At 42.3% G+C, this 20772-nt stretch overlaps 10 non-coding genes across 10 annotated transcripts; all 10 read right to left on the reverse strand.

Annotated features, from left to right (window-relative positions):
* Nucleotides 1–3943: 3943 nt before the first annotated feature.
* Nucleotides 3944–4014, reverse strand: trnag-gcc (transfer RNA glycine (anticodon GCC)). The gene has a single exon. It is a non-coding gene; the product is annotated as a tRNA-Gly (tRNA).
* Nucleotides 4015–4131: 117 nt separating this feature from the next.
* trnad-guc (transfer RNA aspartic acid (anticodon GUC)) lies at nucleotides 4132–4203 on the reverse strand. The gene has a single exon. It is a non-coding gene; the product is annotated as a tRNA-Asp (tRNA).
* Nucleotides 4204–4780: 577 nt separating this feature from the next.
* Nucleotides 4781–4851, reverse strand: trnag-gcc (transfer RNA glycine (anticodon GCC)). Its single transcript has one exon. It is a non-coding gene; the product is annotated as a tRNA-Gly (tRNA).
* Nucleotides 4852–4968: 117 nt separating this feature from the next.
* Nucleotides 4969–5040, reverse strand: trnad-guc (transfer RNA aspartic acid (anticodon GUC)). Its single transcript has one exon. It is a non-coding gene; the product is annotated as a tRNA-Asp (tRNA).
* Nucleotides 5041–5617: 577 nt separating this feature from the next.
* On the reverse strand, nucleotides 5618–5688 carry trnag-gcc (transfer RNA glycine (anticodon GCC)). The gene has a single exon. It is a non-coding gene; the product is annotated as a tRNA-Gly (tRNA).
* A 117-nt stretch (nucleotides 5689–5805) lies between these two features.
* trnad-guc (transfer RNA aspartic acid (anticodon GUC)) lies at nucleotides 5806–5877 on the reverse strand. The gene has a single exon. It is a non-coding gene; the product is annotated as a tRNA-Asp (tRNA).
* Nucleotides 5878–6429: 552 nt separating this feature from the next.
* Nucleotides 6430–6500, reverse strand: trnag-gcc (transfer RNA glycine (anticodon GCC)). Its single transcript has one exon. It is a non-coding gene; the product is annotated as a tRNA-Gly (tRNA).
* Nucleotides 6501–6617: 117 nt separating this feature from the next.
* Nucleotides 6618–6689, reverse strand: trnad-guc (transfer RNA aspartic acid (anticodon GUC)). Its single transcript has one exon. It is a non-coding gene; the product is annotated as a tRNA-Asp (tRNA).
* Nucleotides 6690–7241: 552 nt separating this feature from the next.
* On the reverse strand, nucleotides 7242–7312 carry trnag-gcc (transfer RNA glycine (anticodon GCC)). The gene has a single exon. It is a non-coding gene; the product is annotated as a tRNA-Gly (tRNA).
* Nucleotides 7313–7429: 117 nt separating this feature from the next.
* Nucleotides 7430–7501, reverse strand: trnad-guc (transfer RNA aspartic acid (anticodon GUC)). Its single transcript has one exon. It is a non-coding gene; the product is annotated as a tRNA-Asp (tRNA).
* Between the last annotated feature and the right edge of the window lie 13271 nt (nucleotides 7502–20772).

Below are 20772 nucleotides of genomic sequence, written 5' to 3' on the forward strand. Positions count from 1 at the left end.
GGTGCAACTCTCGCTCTCTTGAAGACGGAAGGGACGTAGCCAGCGGTCAAGGATGAGTTGATGAGCGAGGTGAGGTAGGGGAGAAGGTCTCCGGAAATGGTCTGGAGAAGAGAGGAGGGGATAGGGTCAAGTGGGCAGGTTGTTGGGCGGCCGGCCGTCACAAGACGCGAGATTTCATCTGGAGAGAGAGGGGAGAAAGAGGTCAAAGCACAGGGTAGGGCAGTGTGAGCAGGACCAGCGGTGTCGCTTGACTTAGCAAACGAGGATCGGATGTCGTCAACCTTCTTTTCAAAATGGTTGACGAAGTCATCCGCAGTGAGGGAGGAGGGGGGGGGAGGGGGAGGAGGATTCAGGAGGGAGGAGAAGGTAGCAAAAAGCTTCCTAGGGTTAGAGGCAGATGCTTGGAATTTAGAGTGGTAGAAAGTGGCTTTAGCAGCAGAGACAGAAGAGGAAAATGTAGAGAGGAGGGAGTGAAAGGATGCGAGGTCCGCAGGGAGGCGAGTTTTCCTCCATTTCCGCTCGGCTGCCCGGAGCCCTGTTCTGTGAGCTCGCAGTGAGTCGTCGAGCCACGGAGCAGGAGGGGAGGACCGAGCCGGCCTGGAGGATAGGGGACAGAGAAAATCAAAGGATGCAGAGAGGGAGGAGAGGAGGGTTGAGGAGGCAAAATCAGGAGATAGGTTGGAGAAGGTTTGAGCAGAGGGAAGAGATGATAGGATGGAAGAGGAGAGAGTAGCAGGAGAGAGAGAGCGAAGGTTGGGACGGCGCAATACCATCCGAGTAGGGGCAGAGTGAGAAGTTTTTGATGAGAGCGAGAGGGAAAAGGATACAAGGTAGTGGTCGGAGACTTGGAGAGGAGTTGCAATGAGATTAGTGGAAGAACAGCATCTAGTAAAGATGAGGTCAAGCATATTGCCTGCCTTGTGAGTAGGGGGGAAGGTGAGAGGGTGAGGTCAAAAGAGGAGAGGAGTGGAAAGAAGGAGGCAGAGAGGAATGAGTCGAAGGTAGACGTGGGGAGGTTAAAGTCACCCAGAACTGTGAGAGGTGAGCCATCCTCAGGGAAGGAACTTATCAAGGCGTCAAGCTCATTGATGAACTCTCCAAGGGAACCTGGAGGGCGATAAATGATGAGGATGTTAAGCTTGAAAGGGCTGGTAACTGTGACAGCATGGAATTCAAATGAGGAGATAGACAGATGGGTCAGGGGAGAAAGAGAGAATGTCCACTTGGGAGAGATGAGGATTCCAGTGCCACCACCCCGCTGGCTCGATGCTCTAGGGGTATGCGAGAACACGTGGCCAGACGAGGAGAGAGCAGTAGGAGTAGCAGTGTTATCTGTGGTGATCCATGTTTCCGTCAGCGCCAGGAAGTCTAGGGACTGGAGGGTAGCATAGGCTGAGATGAACTCAGCCTTGTTGGCCGCAGATCGGCAGTTCCAGAGGCTGCCGGAGACCTGGAACTCCACGTGGGTCGTGCGCGCTGGGACCACCAGGTTAGAGTGGCAGCGGCCACGCGGTGTGAAGCGTTTGTATGGCCTGTGCAGAGTGGAGAGAACCGGGATCGACAGACACATAGTTGACAAGCTACAGAAGAGGCTACGCTAATGCAAAGGAGATTGGAATGACAAGTGGACTACACGTCTCGAATGTTCAGAAAGTTAAGCTTACGTTGCAGAAAATCTATTGACTAAAATGACGAAAATGATACAGTACTGCTGGCTGGTGGAGTAGGCTAGCTAGCAGTGGCTGCGTTGTTGACTTTGTTTGACCGTGTAGCTGGCTAGGTGTAGCTGGCTAGGTGACCTCGATAGTTTCAGTACTACACCTTGTCATGATACAAAAGCAACTTTGTAGCTAGCTAACATAACACTAATCAAGACGTTCCTTTGTAATGTATTTTAGTTTCTACAGTGTTACTAGTTGGCTGGGTTAGGAAAAATGGCGTCGCGGGGGACGGCAATAGCTGGCTAGCTAACCTCGGTAATTACTAAACTACACAATTATCAAGCTATGACAAAGACAACTATGTAGCTAGCTAGCCAACACTGCACTAGTCAAATCGTTCCGTTGTAAAGTATTGGTATCTACAGCGCTGCTAGTCGGTAACGGTTGGCTAGCTGTTGGCTAGCTAGCTAGCAGTGGATTAATGATGACTAGGTGTGTTGACTACGTCTGGCGTCGCGGCTGGCTACTTACTAATAATTACTCTAAACTACACAATTATCTTAGATGCAAAGACAACTAAGTAGCTGGCTCACTAACACTACACTAGTCAAGTCGTTCCGTTGTAATGTAATAGATAGTGCAGCTAGTCGGTGGAAGTTGGCTGGTTGGCTAGCTAGCAGTGTTGACTAGCTAGCTAGCAGTGATGACTACGTTAGGAGGACGAAGATAGCTAACTTCGATAATTACTCTAAGCTACACGATTATCTTTGATACAAAGACGGCTATGTAGCTAGCTAAGAAAAGAAAAGAATTGCTCGGATCAAACAAATCAAACCGTTGTAATGTAGTGAAGTGTAATATTACCTGTGGAGTGAAGCGTAGTGCGACTGCTCGCTGGGCCATCGCCGTTTCAACGCTCTTCTTCAGTCAGATCTCACTGTAGAAGACTCAAAACACTTTGTAAAGGCTGGGGACATCTTGTGGAAGCAATAGGAAGTGCCAAAATATTCCTCCTTCCCTTTGTTTTTCAATGGTATAGGCTTAAAGTCAATTCAACACATCAGGTATCCACTTCCTGTCAGAATCTGTCTCAGGGTTTTGCCTGCCAAATGAGTTCTGTTATACTCACAGACACCATTCAAACAGTTTTTGAAACTTTAGGGTGTTTTCTATCCAAACCTCAACAATAATATGCATATTCTAGCTTCTGTGTTGTTGTAATAGGCAGTTAAAAATGGGCACATATTTTTTCAAAAATTCTCAATACTGCCCCCTATACCCTAACAGGTTAAAGGGACCACATTTGGTCTCAATGACCAATTTCCAAGGGGAAATAAACGAACGTTGTAAGAGACTGTATCCGGTACAAAGACAACAAAGGGAGAATGGTAAGTGTGCCTTTGTCATTGTGGACAAACTCTTTATAGATGGACAGCTATTCCGAGACAACTCCATAACACCGTTGAACTAAATTCTGTACTAAATTTTACAGGGACTTCAGGTTACGAAAAAATATATAAATGTTCAGATAAAAATATCTGAACATTATGAAGTGGATATGAACACATACGTGCTCAATTACATGCTTGATTACACATACGGACTTATACATACACACACACACACCTGATCTGGCTCTCTTCTCTCTCTCTCTCTCTCTTTCTCCCTTTTCTTCTCTCTCACTCTATTGTCGAACTATTTTATAATGTAATTCCAAGCATATTTTCCACTTTGTGGGCTAAGAGACATTGTACACCCTAAACAAATCAGTCAGGGAATTGAACCCCGGTCTCCCGCAGGGATACTCACCACTATACTAATGAGGAGCAGGTGGGTTGGTTATTTGAAAAAATGTGGAGCATTGGATACTATAAAGCTGAGACCCTCACGAACACGTACATGTATTCGGCTTTGCTCTATACCGCTCACAAGCCACACGATAGTAGTTAGAAGGTGAGGTGTTTGTGGAAAATCCCAGGACATAGTCGCAAAGGCCAAACTCAAGACAGTTGTCACTGACTTGTTGGATATTCGTTTCCCATTTAACAACTAAAGCCTTGCACAAAGTACATCACCTCACACACTGGAAATCTACAATGGATTCACAAAAGTCTACTGAGAATGCGTAAATGTCCAAACGGTAAGTGAACCCAAACTCAGACTTTTCAAGAGTCAGTTGAGAATGCTACCATGACCAGAGATTGCTGCTAGCCTGGCAATCTAAACAGAGATTTTTCCTCAGGGGGTTGCATGCTTGTCAAAATGACTTGTTCAAAAGTTCCTGCATTGGCCGGGAATCGAACCCGGGCCTCCCGCGTGGCAGGCGAGAATTCTACCACTGAACAACCAATGCCTTGCAATGCTGAAATAACCCTCACGGCTGGAAATCGTATCAAAAGCTTTAATTCAAAGCATATTTTCGGCTTTGTGGGCTCACAGACATTGTACACCCTAATAAAATCCTTCTTTCCTCCCCGTCGGGGAATTGAACCCCGGTCTCCCGCGTGACAGGCGGGGATACTCACCACTATACTAACGAGGAGCAGGTGGGTTGGTTATTTGAAAAAATGTGGCGCATTGGATACTATCCCTAAATTTGGAGAGTTGGGTGTTAACCCTTCCAACAAAATCATCTGTAGAGACTGAATGGTTAGAGCTAGAGACTACTATGACCCATCTATGGAAAGCTGAGACCCTCACGAACACGTACATGTATTCGGTTTACGAACACGTACATGTATTCGGTTTTGCTCTATACCGCTCACAAGCCACACGATAGTAGTTAGAAGGTGAGGTGTTTGTGGAAAATCCCAGGACATAGTCGCAAAGGCCAAACTCAAGACAGTTGTCACTGACTTGTTGGATATTCGTTTCCCATTTAACAACTAAAGCCTTGCACAAAGTACATCACCTCACACACTGGAAATCTACAATGGATTCACAAAAGTCTACTGAGAATGCGTAAATGTCCAAAGGGTAAGTGAACCCAAACTCAGACTTTTCAAGAGTCAGTTGAGAATTCTACCATGACCAGAGATTGCTGCTAGCCTGGCAATCTAAACAGAGATTTCTTCCTCAGGGGGTTGCATGCTTGTCAAAATGACTTGTTCAAAAGTTCCTGCATTGGCCGGGAATCGAACCCGGGCCTCCCGCCTGGCAGGCGAGAATTCTACCACTGAACAACCAATGCCTTGCAATGCTGAAATAACCCTCACGGCTGGAAATCGTATCAAAAGCTTTAATTCAAAGCATATTTTCGGCTTTGTGGGCTCACAGACATTGTACACCCTAATAAAATCCTTCTTTCCTCCCCGTCGGGGAATTGAACCCCGGTCTCCCGCGTGACAGGCGGGGATACTCACCACTATACTAACGAGGAGCAGGTGGGTTGGTTATTTGAAAAAATGTGGCGCATTGGATACTATCACTAAATTTGGAGAGTTGGGTGTTAACCCTTCCAACAAAATCATCTGTAGAGACTGAATGGTTAGAGCTAGAGACTACTATGACCCATCTATGGAAAGCTGAGACCCTCACGAACACGTACATGTATTCGGTTTACGAACACGTACATGTATTCGGTTTTGCTCTATACCGCTCACAAGCCACACGATAGTAGTTAGAAGGTGAGGTGTTTGTGGAAAATCCCAGGACATAGTCGCAAAGGCCAAACTCAAGACAGTTGTCACTGACTTGTTGGATATTCGTTTCCCATTTAACAACTAAAGCCTTGCACAAAGTACATCACCTCACACACTGGAAATCTACAATGGATTCACAAAAGTCTACTGAGAATGCGTAAATGTCCAAACGGTAAGTGAACCCAAACTCAGACTTTTCAAGAGTCAGTTGAGAATTCTACCATGACCAGAGATTGCTGCTAGCCTGGCAATCTAAACAGAGATTTCTTCCTCAGGGGGTTGCATGCTTGTCAAAATGACTTGTTCAAAAGTTCCTGCATTGGCCGGGAATCAAACCCGGGCCTCCCGCGTGGCAGGCGATAATTCTACCACTGAACAACCAATGCCTTGCAATGCTGAAATAACCCTCACGGCTGGAAATCGTATCAAAAGCTTTAATTCAAAGCATATTTTCGGCTTTGTGGGCTCACAGACATTGTACACCCTAATAAAATCCTTCTTTCCTCCCCGTCGGGGAATTGAACCCCGGTCTCCCGCGTGACAGGCAGGGATACTCACCACTATACTAACGAGGAGCAGGTGGGTTGGTTATTTGAAAAAATGTGGCGCATTGGATACTATCCCTAAATTTGGAGAGTTGGGTGTTAACCCTTCCAACAAAATCATCTGTAGAGACTGAATGGTTAGAGCTAGAGACTACTATGACCCATCTATGGAAAGCTGAGACCCTCACAAACACGTACATGTATTCGGTTTTGCTCTATACCGCTCACAAGCCACACGATAGTAGTTAGAAGGTGAGGTGTTTGTGGAAAATCCCAGGACATAGTCGCAAAGGCCAAACTCAAGACAGTTGTCACTGACTTGTTGGATATTCGTTTCCCATTTAACAACTAAAGCCTTGCACAAAGTACATCACCTCACACACTGGAAATCTACAATGGATTCACAAAAGTCTACTGAGAATGCGTAAATGTCCAAACGATAAGTGAACCCAAACTCAGACTTTTCAAGAGTCAGTTGAGAATTCTACCATGACCAGAGATTGCTGCTAGCCTGGCAATCTAAACAGAGATTTCTTCCTCAGGGGGTTGCATGCTTGTCAAAATGACTTGTTCAAAAGTTCCTGCATTGGCCGGGAATCGAACCCGGGCCTCCCGCGTGGCAGGCGAGAATTCTACCACTGAACAACCAATGCCTTGCAATGCTGAAATAACCCTCACGGCTGGAAATCGTATCAAAAGCTTTAATTCATAGCATATTTTCGGCTTTGTGGGCTCACAGACATTGTACACCCTAATAAAATCCTTCTTTCCTCCCCGTCGGGGAATTGAACCCCGGTCTCCCGCGTGACAGGCGGGGATACTCACCACTATACTAACGAGGAGCAGGTGGGTTTGTTATTTGAAAAAATGTGGCGCATTGGATACTATCCCTAAATTTGGAGAGTTGGGTGTTAACCCTTCCAACAAAATCATCTGTAGAGACTGAATGGTTAGAGCTAGAGACTACTATGACCCATCTATGGAAAGCTGAGACCCTCACAAACACGTACATGTATTCGGTTTTGCTCTATACCGCTCACAAGCCACACGATAGTAGTTAGAAGGTGAGGTGTTTGTGGAAAATCCCAGGACATAGTCGCAAAGGCCAAACTCAAGACAGTTGTCACTGACTTGTTGGATATTCGTTTCCCATTTAACAACTAAAGCCTTGCACAAAGTACATCACCTCACACACTGGAAATCTACAATGGATTCACAAAAGTCTACTGAGAATGCGTAAATGTCCAAACGATAAGTGAACCCAAACTCAGACTTTTCAAGAGTCAGTTGAGAATTCTACCATGACCAGAGATTGCTGCTAGCCTGGCAATCTAAACAGAGATTTCTTCCTCAGGGGGTTGCATGCTTGTCAAAATGACTTGTTCAAAAGTTCCTGCATTGGCCGGGAATCGAACCCGGGCCTCCCGCGTGGCAGGCGAGAATTCTACCACTGAACAACCAATGCCTTGCAATGCTGAAATAACCCTCACGGCTGGAAATCGTATCAAAAGCTTTAATTCAAAGCATATTTTCGGCTTTGTGGGCTCACAGACATTGTACACCCTAATAAAATCCTTCTTTCCTCCCCGTCGGGGAATTGAACCCCGGTCTCCCGCGTGACAGGCGGGGATACTCACCACTATACTAACGAGGAGCAGGTGGGTTGGTTATTTGAAAAAATGTCAGCCTTCTTCTCCGGTGCCATCTTTCTTTTGCAGCCAGTTGCTCTCGGTCATAAAATGTGTCCATATGGCAGAGGGAGACATATTCATAACTAAAGTGCAGAGGCCTGCCCGCCGTCCCACCATAGATGGAGGCCCATCTGTGCAAAAGCCCACCATTCGATCCCATACAGTATGGAATCAGTTTTTCGTCAATATAGCCACGCAGCACGTTTCATGCTCGGGAATCGTGAGAGAGAACAATATGTCCTCGTGAATAGCATCCCCCGACATGTATAACGAACAAAAGTCAATGCATGGGCATCTCGAACCTCACAGCTAACGTTCATTTTGAAAGCATAAGCTGGGGCATTTTTCAGTCATTCAATCAGAGCATAAATTCTTTGTTTAACCTCTTATGGCTAGGGGGCAGTATTTTCACGGCTGGATAAAAAACGTACCCGATTTAATCTGATTATTAGTCCTGCCCAGAAACTAGAATATGCATATAATTATTAGCTTTGGAGAGAAAACACTCCACAGTTTCTGAAACTGTTTGAATGGTGTCTGTGAATATAACAGAACTCCTATGGCAGGCAAAAACCTGAGATGCTTCTGTTCAGGAAGTACCCTGTCAGACCTTTTATTTTCTTTCTTTGACATCTCTTCCAAAAACTAAGGATCTCTGCTGTTACATGACACTTCCCACGTCTCCAATGGAGTCTCAGAGCCCGGGAAAAACAGGAATGACGTAATTCAAAGCCCTGGCTGAAACAAAGGAGAGCAAAAGCTAAGTGGTCACTCAGTGGACTAAGCCTTACGCTCGCGACCCGCCCCGCCCCCGGCTTTCGGTTTTTCCCTCAGTATACAGACAGGCAGATTCCCGGTCGGAATATTATCACTTTTCTACGAGATAAATTGCATAAAAATTGGTTTTAAACAGCGGTTGACATGCTTCGAAGTACGGTAATGGAATATTTAGAAATTTTTTGTCACATTCTGCGTCATGCTCGTGGCCGAGATTTAGCATTGGGATAGTGTCTAGAACGCACGAACAAAACGTCTTGATGGAACATAACGATGGATTATTTGGGACCAAACCTACATTTGTTATTGAAGTAGAAGTCCTGGGACTGCATTCTGACGAAGAACAAGCAAGGTAAGAACATTTTTCTTATAGGAAATGAGATTTTGGTGAAGGCTAAACTGGTTGGGTGTCTAAATAGCTAGCCCGTGATGGCTGGGCTATGTACTTAGATTATTGCAAAATGTGCTTCATCCGAAAAGCTATTTTAAAATCGGACATATCGAGTGCATAGAGGAGTTCTGTATCTATAATTCTTAAAATAATTGTTATGCTTTTTGTGAACGTTTATCGTGAGTAATTTAGTAAAATCACCGGAAGTGTTCGGTGGGAATGCTAGTTCTGAACGTCACATGCTAATGTAAAAAGCTGGTTTTTGATATAAATATGAACTTGATTGAACAGACATGCATGTATTGTATAACATAATGTCCTAGGTGTGTCATCTGATGAAGATCATAAAAGGTTAGTGTTGCATTTAGCTGTGGTTTGGGTTTATGTGACATGATATGCTAGCTTGAAAAATGGGTGTCTGATTATTTCTGGCTGGGTACTCTGCTGACATAATCTAATGTTTTGCTTTCGCTGTAAAGCCTTTTTGAAATCGGACAGTGTGGTTAGATAAAGGAGAGTCTTGTCTTTAAATAGCTGTAAAATAGTCATATGTTTGAAAAGTGGACGTTTTCGGATTTTAGAGGAGTTTGTATTTCGCGCCCCGCCCATCATTGGATATTGGAGCAGACGTTCCGCTAGCGGAACGTGTAGATGTAAGAGTTAACAGTGTTATCTGACATAGGTACTGATGTGAGATTCTGTGCCTCTGCCTCCCCACACATTGTTTTCACCATATCAATTGTGGCAAAGTTTCTTTAATAGTGTGTAACCACACATTATTGCAGAAACTTTGCGTAGCAGGCCTAGCCATTCACCGTGGGAATGATTCAAGTGCAATGGTCAAGTGGGGCCTTTTCCCAGGATCTAAGGGCACTCTCACATTTCATTTTATCTTTTAGATTTGAATCATTTTCATTTCGATTTTTAAGGTTAACCACATTACAATGATTTTCAGATATAAAGATGATATTATAATATAGATATATTTTTGTGTACTTATATATTTTATATACCCCATTTTCATATCAGCCAATCCCACATGGGGTTGTGACCCCTAGTTTGGGAACCAGTGCATTAAGGTGTCTGTAATAGAATAAATGTGGCAAAAACAAATGTAGACATTTAGAAATGGATTTCTATAGCTTCCCAAAAATGTTTTACAATGCTGGGGGAGTGCCAAGATTGAGGCACGGTGGCTTCAAAACAGAGCCCGCTGGAAGTGTTCTAGTGTATATGCAGGGGCGGAAATCCCGGGGGGGACGGGGGGGACACGACCCCCCCATCCTGGGAAAAATATGATTTGTCCCCCCCAATATATCACTGAAACATAACTATGTAATTTAAATAATATTAATAATACGCAATGAAAGCAATTGTGCTGATTATAGACACTTAATAGCGCGTTTTTAAGTTTCAAAAGATTGCGACCCCCCCACCCTTTGCCTCACAATGGTTTGATCCACTGCCAGTTCCTTAGTTGGCAAGGTAACAGAGGGGTCGTGTCTACTGTCTGAAAGGCACTCAATGAACGTAACTGACGTGAGGTTAATCCAGTCAATCGCGCACACACACTAGCTGAATATGCAGAGCTAGCGCGCAAATATTAACTATTAAGCTAGCTAGTAACTATTCCATTTATGTGGCCTCGTCAAAGATGGAATCTTTGCTATCGTCAATTTATTCCAAGATCAGCATGCAGATGATGTAAATTAGTGCTTCAAAGTCCCTGTGATAAGGTTAGCGATAAACTGAAGTCCAAACTGAACAGAACTACACTCTCTTCTACCATTGTCTTAAATATATTTAATGGTCTCGGTACAAAAGCTAAATTGTCGCAAGGGAACTTTTATTTATTTATTTTATTTCACCTTTATTTAACCCGGGTAGCAAAGATTATAGCAAACACCACTGAAACGGAATTGGTGCTCGCTAGCTTTGCAAATTCAGCTATTGTTGGAAGCCAGCCAATATGAAACAAACTATTAAAATTACAAAAGGTTGCAGCATATGTTGTGTAAATGGTGAACTCATACAGCTGTCAACTCTTGTCATTTTAATCCGTTTCACATTTGCTAGCTACCTTTTAGATCGAAGCCCAAATAGAATGATAAAAGATAAGATGATAGAAGCCCATCTCCTACTGTAAATAACCTACACACTGTGTGTGTGTGTGTAGCCAGCCAGCCAGGTAGAAAAATGGCAGAAAAATAAAAGACGGACATCAGAGTATTTTTCAGTACACCAAAACGCAAAGTAAGAACCCTAGTAGCCTAATATCTCAAAGACTAGTTGATAAAATGTTCATAAGAAAGAAATGAAATTCTAATGGAAATGTTTCACAATGATGTCATTAGGCAGAGCAGGCAACAGATGGCACACAGACAGCAGAGTTGGGGACAGACTGGCAGAGACAGGGAGTCTCAGGTAAGTTTGTTGAGTCTTTGTTTCGCATCATTATGAAAGGTTCTCCATTTTTTTTACTTGTAAAATAGGAACATAATTGGAAAATGCCATGGATACCCCCACTCTCAACTTAAACTGGTGACTGAACTAAGATTTGTTAAAGGCAATGGTATTGCTGTTGTGATTAGTTGTGTAGTTTTGGGTACCGGTAGTTAGGAGTACGGCAAACACCTTATTTCTTTGGTTCCTCAATATACATTTACCATATTACAATGTAGGCTATGTGTTACAGCACTACTTTTGGTGTCCCCCTCAGGAATTGCTCTTGAGAAAATTTCATGTAATTGTCCCCTCCAAAGTTGATATCAGATTTTCGCCCCTGTGTATATGTACATTATTGGTCGTGACTAATGAGTAATGTTTCTCGCTAGCATAATAGAAGTTTGGATAGGGGGCTACAGATAAACAGTCATCCCCAATTGATGGGGTATTAAGAACTCACTAATGAATCTCTTATAAACTAGCTATTTTATGAGAGTTATTATTATTTTCTGTGTCACTGTTGTTTATTTCTACAGAGTGGTGAATCCGTTTTTTCCAATGGTAATGGTTATGGATTATCTACCTAGCAACTCCTGTACTCTGTTCTGATTGGTTAGAGTTGGTTAATTGTAAAAAGAGAGATCAGGAAGTAAGTCAATTCATGCATGGCTGTAACAATGGTCAGTTGATGATTAAATTACATTTACAAAAGAGTAGCTAGTCAGTCTCCATCCAGTTTGTTCCCACATACCGTAGAGAGTCATCCATCCACCATTGAAATAACCCTCAAACTACATTGGTGACAGCAGTGGTGCAATTTTATGTTTTTTGTGTTTTTACTGTTTATTTTTCCATTGACATCGTAGATACCTTTCACCAGCTAGCACTAGGATAAATGACTCATCTTGACATCTGGTAAGAGCTAGCTATTTGCTTTTTCTGAGATATTTTGAGGATTACTGCAGGTTTTGTCACTTATGCCACATTTGAAAGCCTTTTTGCTATTTTTTTGGAACAACATGTCTGACTATGACCACAAATCACAGGAGGGGAAGTGGTTTTGCCACTTCGCGGCAGATTGGACCATGCCTTGCAGGCCAAGATTCCTGAAAATGGATTGGAGGACATTGGTGATTGCCCTGCTCGTAGCAAGTCGCTATGAAAGTGTGCAGCTCTCCAACAATGCTGCGTACCCGCCAGTGGCACAGAACCCACACCAGGTTGCTGCAAGAGGAGCACGTGGCTTCTTACCAGACTGTCAAGCTCAACATCCACCATTGGCCTACTACTCACCTGAATGACGTGTTCATGGTCCAGAGCCACACTGCCAGTACCATCCTGCCTCTCCAGACTGCCAACGTGATTGGGACGCCATCACTACTCTCCAGATTACCCACCAAGATCTCTAGACTGCAGGCACCAGTCTGATGCAAGGAACAGACAAGACCGCCTTTAAGGAGATGGAGAGGTAAGCCCCCATTACAGGCGCAGTGTATAAATGCAACATGCTACAATTTCTGAGATTTTCCTGAGTTACAGTTCATACAGGAAATCAGTCAATTAAAATAAGTTTATTTGACCTTAATCTATGGATTTCATATGACTGGGAATACAGATATGCATTTGTTGGTCACAGATACCTTTAAAGAAAAGCTAGGGGCATGGATCAGAAAACCAGTCAGTATCTGGTGTGAACACCATTTCTGTCATGTAGCGCGACACATCTCCTTCGCATAGAGTTGATCAGGCTGTTGATTGTGGCCTGTGAAATGTTGTCCCACTCCTCTTCAATGGCTGTGCGAAGTTGCTGGTTATTGGCTGAAACTGAAACACGCTGTCGTACACGTCGATCCAGAGCATCCCAAACGTGCTCTTTGTGTGACATGTCTGGTGAATATGCAGGTCATGGAAGAACTGGGACATTTTGAGCTTCCAGAAATTGTGCACAGATCCATGCGACATGGGGCTGAGTTGATGGCAGTGGATGAATGGCACGACAATGGGCCCCAGGATCTCCTCACGGTACCTCTGTGCATTCAAATTACCATTGATAAAATGCAATTGTGTTCGTTGTCCTTAGCTTATGCCTGCCCATACCATAACATTTTTACATTTACATCATTTAGCAGACGCTCTTATCCAGAGCAACTTACAGTAGTGAATGCATACATTTCACACATTTTTTACATTTTTTCTGTAACACCACAGCCACCATGGGGCACTCTGTTCACAACGTTGACATCAGCAAACCGCTCACCCACACGTCATACCACCTTTATGCCATCTGCCCAGCACAGTTGAAACTGGGAGTCATCCATGATGAGCTCACTTCTCCAGCATGCCAGTGGCCATCGAAGGTGAGCATTTGCCCCCAGTCGGTTACGACGCCGAACTGCAGTCAGGTCAAGACCCTGGTGAGGACGACGAGCATGCAGATGAGCTTCCCTGAGATGGTTTCTGACACGTTGTGAAAAAATATTTGGTTGTGCAAACCCACAGTTTCATCAGCTTTCCTGTTGCAGATGAAGAAGCTGGATGTGGAGGTCCTGGGCTGATGTGGTTACACGTGGCCTGCGGTTGTGAGGTCGGTTTGGATGTATTGACAAATTGTCTAAAATGACATTGGAGGCATCTTATGGTAAGGAAATTAACATTAAGTTCTCTGGAAACAGCTCTAGTGGGCATTCCTGCAGGCAGCATGCTAATTACAAGCTCCCTCAAAACTTTAGATATCTGTGGCATTGTGTTATGTGACACAACTGCACATTTTTAGTGGCCTTTTAAAGTCCCCATTACAAGTTGCACCTGTGTAATGATCATGATATTTAATCAGCTTCTTGATATGCCACACTTGTCAGGTGGATGGATTATGTTGGCAAAGGAGAAATGCTCATTAACAGGGATGTGCAAAAAATGTGAGAGAAATAAGCTTTTTGTGTCTATGGAACATTTCTGGGATCTTTTATTTAAGCTCATGAAACATGGGGCCTACACTTTACATGTTGCGTTTTGTATTTTTGTTCAGTGTATATATATTTCTACCCTTATTTAACCCCTTTTTTTGGTGCAAAACTACTTCCATCCCGAAAATCGATGAGAAGACCAATTTTCGGGATGTCTTCTGGTCTGACGAACACCGCTGTAGCTCTTCCACCTTCCTCTGCAGATGTGGAAGGCCAACATTGCTTAAAAACATATCCCTATCTTAAACAGCCAGATTTTGATGGGGATGTTTTTATTTTACCAATTAGATATATGTGTGAACATCGACTCTAGGGTGAGCAAATTTCAGCTAGTGCACCAGAGCTCCCAGTTGTCAACTCACAATTCAAAATCGAAAGTGACAAGATGGCTTCCACAGTGGGTGTTTCAGCTAATATTATTGCCATCCTTTAGGGAATTGAAGTGTCTGCTCTTCTTGACACAGGATTGACCATTTCGATCATCAGGGACAATTTCAGAACTTCCCATCCAGCTCTGAAAAAGCGCCTCATGAAGACATCTTTCGTGCTCGCTCGCTCTGTCAATGGACAATTTTTGGGCATTCTTGGGACTTTGTCAGTAGGCACTCACCTAGGGAAAGAATTACTCCAGCCCAAGTTTAAAGTTGTCAGAGGGGCCCATCATCCAGTGATACTGGGCTGGGATTTCCTGCAGCAGCACCATGCAGTACTGGATATCAGCAATGAATGGCGGTCCTTGTAGAATATGAAGATCCCTTTACTCCCAAAGGACATAAATGTACACATATGCGTCATGTCTCATCAATGACATCAGGTTGGAAGTTCATCCAGAGCTATGCGCATCATTCTGTACCGCTACATATGCTGAATGAAAAGTGTTCAATTCCAAGACACAATCTCCTACCTGAAACACGCATTGTCAGAGCCTCCTGTAGTTGTCTTCCTGGACTTCATGCAGCCGGTCTACCTCTACACAGAAGCTTCCGTGCTCTGCGTTTGGTGCTGTGGTTGCCCAAAAACAGGAAATTCATAAGAATGTTGTTGCTTAATCCAGCCATGCCCCCACCAAAGCAGAGAGAAAGTGGTCAACCTATAACAAAGAACTCGTTTGGTCTGTTACGCATTGACGCCACTACCTCTAAAAACAACAATTTGTCATTGTCACAGACCACAAACCCCTCTTGGGCCTGAGAAGGATCCCCATTCATGGTGACAGGACTGGTCGACGCGCACATTGGGCTCTTGAGCTTGAACCTTTTGAGTAGACGCTTTGATGCTCGAAACACAGACACTTTGTCAAGGCGCCCAGAGGTAGCCACACCAGCAGCAGTCAAAATCTACTCGTTCCCCTTTTGACAAGTCAACTGCTCCAATGGTTGACAAAGTCAGCCTCACCAGTCAACCACACTACTACAGTTACGGGTGTACCACTGACCTTCAGTAGATTTCCAGAACTCTTCCTGAGCCACAAACACCTCAGCCAGCTACAAGGGACACACCTCAGCCTGAAGCTTCCTTTACCTTGGTCCACCTACTTTCCAATAAGTGACAGGACCTACAGGAACAACAGCAGCAGACCCCATCCTGGCTGAAGTTATCAGTTGGAGAACCAAAGGTCAGATGAAACTAGCGATGGGAATTTGAAATATCTTCATAATATCATGACATTTTTTTCCAATATCCGGGTAGTTGAAATACGTGTTTGTCATTTTTTTTCTAATTTTGCATTGATTAGAAATATTCCCCTTCACCTGCTAGGTTAAATAACCTGTCTGGGCAAGTGGGACGTCACCGTCCCACCCTATTCAACAGCCAGTGGAACAGTGTGGCGCGAAAAACCGAAAAACCTCAAAAATGCAATAATTTCAATTTTTCAAACAATCAACTATTTTACACCATTTTAGAGAAAATACTCTCGTTAATCTAACCATATTGTCCGATTTCAAAAAGGCTTTACAGCGAAAGCAAAACATTAGATTATTTTAGGAGAGTACATAGCCACAAATAATCACACAGCCATTTTCCAAGCAAGCATATATGTCACATAAACCCAAAACACAGCTAAATGCAGCACTAACCTTTGATGATCTTCATCAGATGACACTCCTAGGACATTATGTTATACAATACATGCATGTTTTGTTCAATCAAGTTCACATTTATATCCAAAAACAGCTTTTTACATTGGCATGTGATGTTCAGAACATGCATTCCCACCCAAAACTTCCGGTGAATTTACTAAATTACTCATCATAAACGTTGACAAAATACATAACAATTATTTTAAGAATTATAGATACAGAACTCCTTTATGCAATCGCTATGTCAGATTTTAAAATAGCTTTTCGGCGAAAGCACATTTTGCAATATTCTGAGTAGATAGCCCGGCCATCACAGGCTAGCTATTTTGACACCCACCAAGTGTGGTACTCACCAAACTCAGAATTACTATTAGAAAAATTGGATTACCTTTGCTGTTCTTCGTCAGAATGCACTCCCAGGACTTCTACTTCAATAACAAATGTTGGTTTGGTTCCAAATAATCCATAGTTATATCCAAATAGCGGCGTTTTGTTCGTGCGTTCAAGACACTATCCGAAGGGTAAAGAAGGGTGACGCGCATGATGCGTTTCGTGACAAAAAAATTCAAAATATTCCATTACCGTACTTCGAAGCATGTCAAACGCTGTTTAAAATCAATTTTTATGCGATTTTTCTCGTAAAAAAGCGACAATATTCCGACCGGGAAACCCTGTTTTCGTTCAAAGACCAAAAAATAAAAACATGGTGTCGGCTCGTGCACGGCCTCAGTCTCATTGTTCTCAGATCGATCACTATCCAAATGCGCTACTGTTTTTCAGCCATGGCCTGCAAAGTCACCATTCATCTTTCTGGCGCCTTCTGAGAGCCTATGGGAGCGTTAGAAAATGTCACGTTATGCCAGAGATCCCCTGTTTTGGTTAGAGATGATCAAGAAGGCCAAGAAATAGTCAGAGAGAGCGCTTCCTGTTTGGAATCTTCTCAGGTTTTGGCCTGCCAAATGAGTTCTGTTATACTCACAGACACCATTCAAGCAGTTTTGAAACTTTAGGGTGTTTTCTATCCAAATCAAACAATTATATGCATATTCTAGTTACTGGGCAGGAGTAGTAACCAGATTAAATCGGGTATGTTTTTTATCCAGCCGTGCAAATACTGCCCCCTATCCCCAACATGTTAAGCATTTTCAGCCATTCTTGAACCTGAGACCAGAAACAGGCTACCTGAGGGCAATACCAAAATAAATGGTCTATTGATTCTGTACCCTCACAACAAAATCTGTAGAGCTACGATGATTTTATGCCCCAAATATTCAACATTTTGTTGGTGGCAAGAATTCTATATAGTAATTTTAGCTGAAAAGCACAAAGTCTTGAATCTTGCATTGTTTTATATATCACCTCATATACCCTGTACCATGGAATCAGTACATCAAAAATCTCTTACCAACTATTTTGCAATCTGTATGGGACAGTTGTCAACATACTGGTCCTCAAATGAAACTGGTATACTTTCCTATTTATGCTATTTTTATTCCTCTGCCAGTTTTGATTCTTTATATTGGGCAGACAGAACAATTCCCTACCTCCTCCCGCTGCCACCTGCCTCCTCCATTTTTGGGGTAATGCTGTAATCAATTGGTTGTACTCTTGGATTGAGCAGACCTTTCCGTACAATTCTGATAACTCAATGAAAGACATAACTCTACCATTCCAATTTACAATATAATTTAAGAACAAAATAATAATATTTGTTCTATCTTTTCAGGGGGAGGAAATTGAAATTGTAGCCAGCTCTGCAATGCTTGTTTGAAAAAGAGAGATACTTTGAAAAAAATATCATTTTCAATGAGTTTTTCTACTTTTTAGTTTGATTACCAATATTAGCTATAGTATATACAATACAGCCTTAATCTATCAAAATTCATTCTCATAACTATTCAACTGCCCACTGATTCATAAGAACTAAAATGTATTTATAACTAATTCTCAAGAATGTATATCTTTCAGGAACAGTTTTATCATGGTGATTTATAAGTGTGCCCCAGAGGGTTTAAGCCTAAAGTTAGACCAGTAACTAGCAATTAGGATTAATTTCAGATATAGTAAATCCAGTACACTGTCTAAAGTCAGATTCTTTAGCTTTCTGATTCTCCACTGAAGTTATGGTTGTTGAAAGCAGGCTGCAACAGAAGAACAAACCATGTTGTGATTTTAATCTTCATCTGCTGCTCTGTTAACATAATTTTTATGATCTATGGTTTTGGGAATGATCTATGGTTTTGTCAATGTTGCCAAAACATTATACTAAATAGTACAGCCTCAGTGGGAATGACTATACCACCATCATCCGTGGTGTAGTCTGTAGAAGAAATAAGTGGCATTAACATCTACAACATACTACATCACCCAAATAAAAAAAATCTTATTTTGAACAGTACCAGAAACACCTACTCATTCCAGGGTTTTTCTTAATGTTTTTACTATTTTCTACATTGTAGAATACTAATGAAGACATCAAAACGATTAAATATCACATATGAAATCATGATTCCATATATGTTATTTCATAGTTCTGATGTCTTCACTATTATTCTACAATGTAGAAAATACAAAAAATATTTAAAAAACTCTGGAATGAGTAGGTCTGTCCAAATGTTAGACTGGTACTGTACCTCTCTGTTGATATCACATATATTATCAAGCATTTCACACGTTATCCAGATACTGACTGTTAGCACTTGGTGCCTGTAACCTGCTTCAGGTTATCAGTCGGGGCGGCAGCGTAGCCTAGTGGTTAGAGCGTTGGACTAGTAACCTGAAAGGTTGCAAGATCGAATCCCTAAACTGACAAGGTACAAATCTGTTGTTTTGCCCCTGAACAAGGCAGTTAACCCACTGTTCCGAGGCCTTCATTGAAAATAAGAACTGACTTGCCTAGTTAAGTAAAGATGGTCCTGTGTGGCTCAGTTGGTAGAGCATGGTGTTTGCAACACCAGGCTTGTGGGTTTGATTCCCACGGGGACCAGTACAGAAAGAAAAAATGTGTGAAATGTATGCATTCACTACTGTAAGTTGCTCTGGATAAGAGTGTCTGCTTAATGACTAAAATGTAAAAGATAAAATAAATAAAAACCTTCCAGGGTAGTTACAAACAGCACAGGAATGAAATCATCAACAAGTATTGATCACATCTTTACTAATGCTGCAGTATTTTGCTTTAAAGCACTATCCAAATCCATCAGCTCTAGTGATCACAATATAATAGCCATATCTATGAAAACCAAATTTACAAAGGCTGGGCCTAATATAGTGTATAACTGATCATACAATATGTTTTGTAGTGATTACTATATTGTTGATGTAAAGAATATTTCTTGGTCCATAGTGTGTAATGAAGAGCAACCAGACGCTGCACTTGACAAATTTATTAAATTGCTTAAAACACTCTAAAGTTTCCAAAACTGTTAAAATAATGTCTGTGAGTATGACGGAACTGATATGGCAGGCGAAAACCTGAGGAGAATCCATCCGGAATTTATTTTTTTGAGGTGACCACCATTTAAAATGCCTGTCTATGGGAAAATCAAAGGAAAACCTCCCAGATTACAGTTCCTATGGCTTCCACTAGATGTCAACAGTCTTTAAAAAGGGTTTCAGGCTTGTTTATTGAAAAATTAGCTAGAATTAGTCGTATTATTTTTAATAAGTCTTATTATTAGTCTTATTATTCTTATTATTAGTAGTATTATTTTTCTCGGTGGCTCTCATTTTGACTGTAGTGTTGTGGCGAGCGTGGATGAGGGTGCGCACTTTGTTATTTATCTCCGGTATTGAACACACTATTCTCCGTCTTAAATTTGATCATTTATTTACATATTAGGGTACCTGAGGATTTATTAGAAACGTTGTTTGACTTGTTTGGACAAAGTTTATTGGTAACTTTTGGGATTCCTTTGTCTGCATTTTGGACAAGTGTAACAGGTGGATTACTGAATCAACCGCGCCAACTAAATCGACTTTTTTGAGACATAAAGGACTATCGAACAAAATGACCATTTGTTATGTAGCTGGGACCCTTGGGATTGCAAACAGAGGAAGATCTTCAATGGTAAGTGATTTGTTTTATTGCTATTTCTGACTTTTGTGACAACTCTGCTGGTCTGGAAAATGTTTTTAATGCTTTTGTGTGTGGGGCGCTGTCCTCAGATAATCGCATGGTATGCTTTCGCCGTAAAGCCTTTTTGAAATCTGACATAGCGGCTGGATTAACTTGTTATGGATAGGGGGCAGTATTTTCACGGCCGGATAAAAAACGTACCCGATTTAATCTGATTATTACTCCTGCCCAGAAACTAGAATATTCATATAATTATTAGCTTTGCATAGAAAACACTCCAAAGTTTCTAAAACTGTTTGAATGGTGTCTGTGAGTATAACAGAACTCATTTGGCAGGCCAAAACCTGAGAAGATTCCAAACAGGAAGCGCCCTCTCTGACTATTTCTTGGCCTTCTTGATCATGGAGTGCATTCTGACGAAGAACAGCAAAGGTAATCCAATTTTTCTTATAGTAAATCTGACTTTGGTGAGGGCTAAACTTCGTGGGTGTCAAAATAG

This window comes from Salmo trutta, chromosome 23 (genome assembly GCF_901001165.1).
Source record: "Salmo trutta chromosome 23, fSalTru1.1, whole genome shotgun sequence".
Lineage (NCBI taxonomy): Eukaryota > Metazoa > Chordata > Actinopteri > Salmoniformes > Salmonidae > Salmo > Salmo trutta.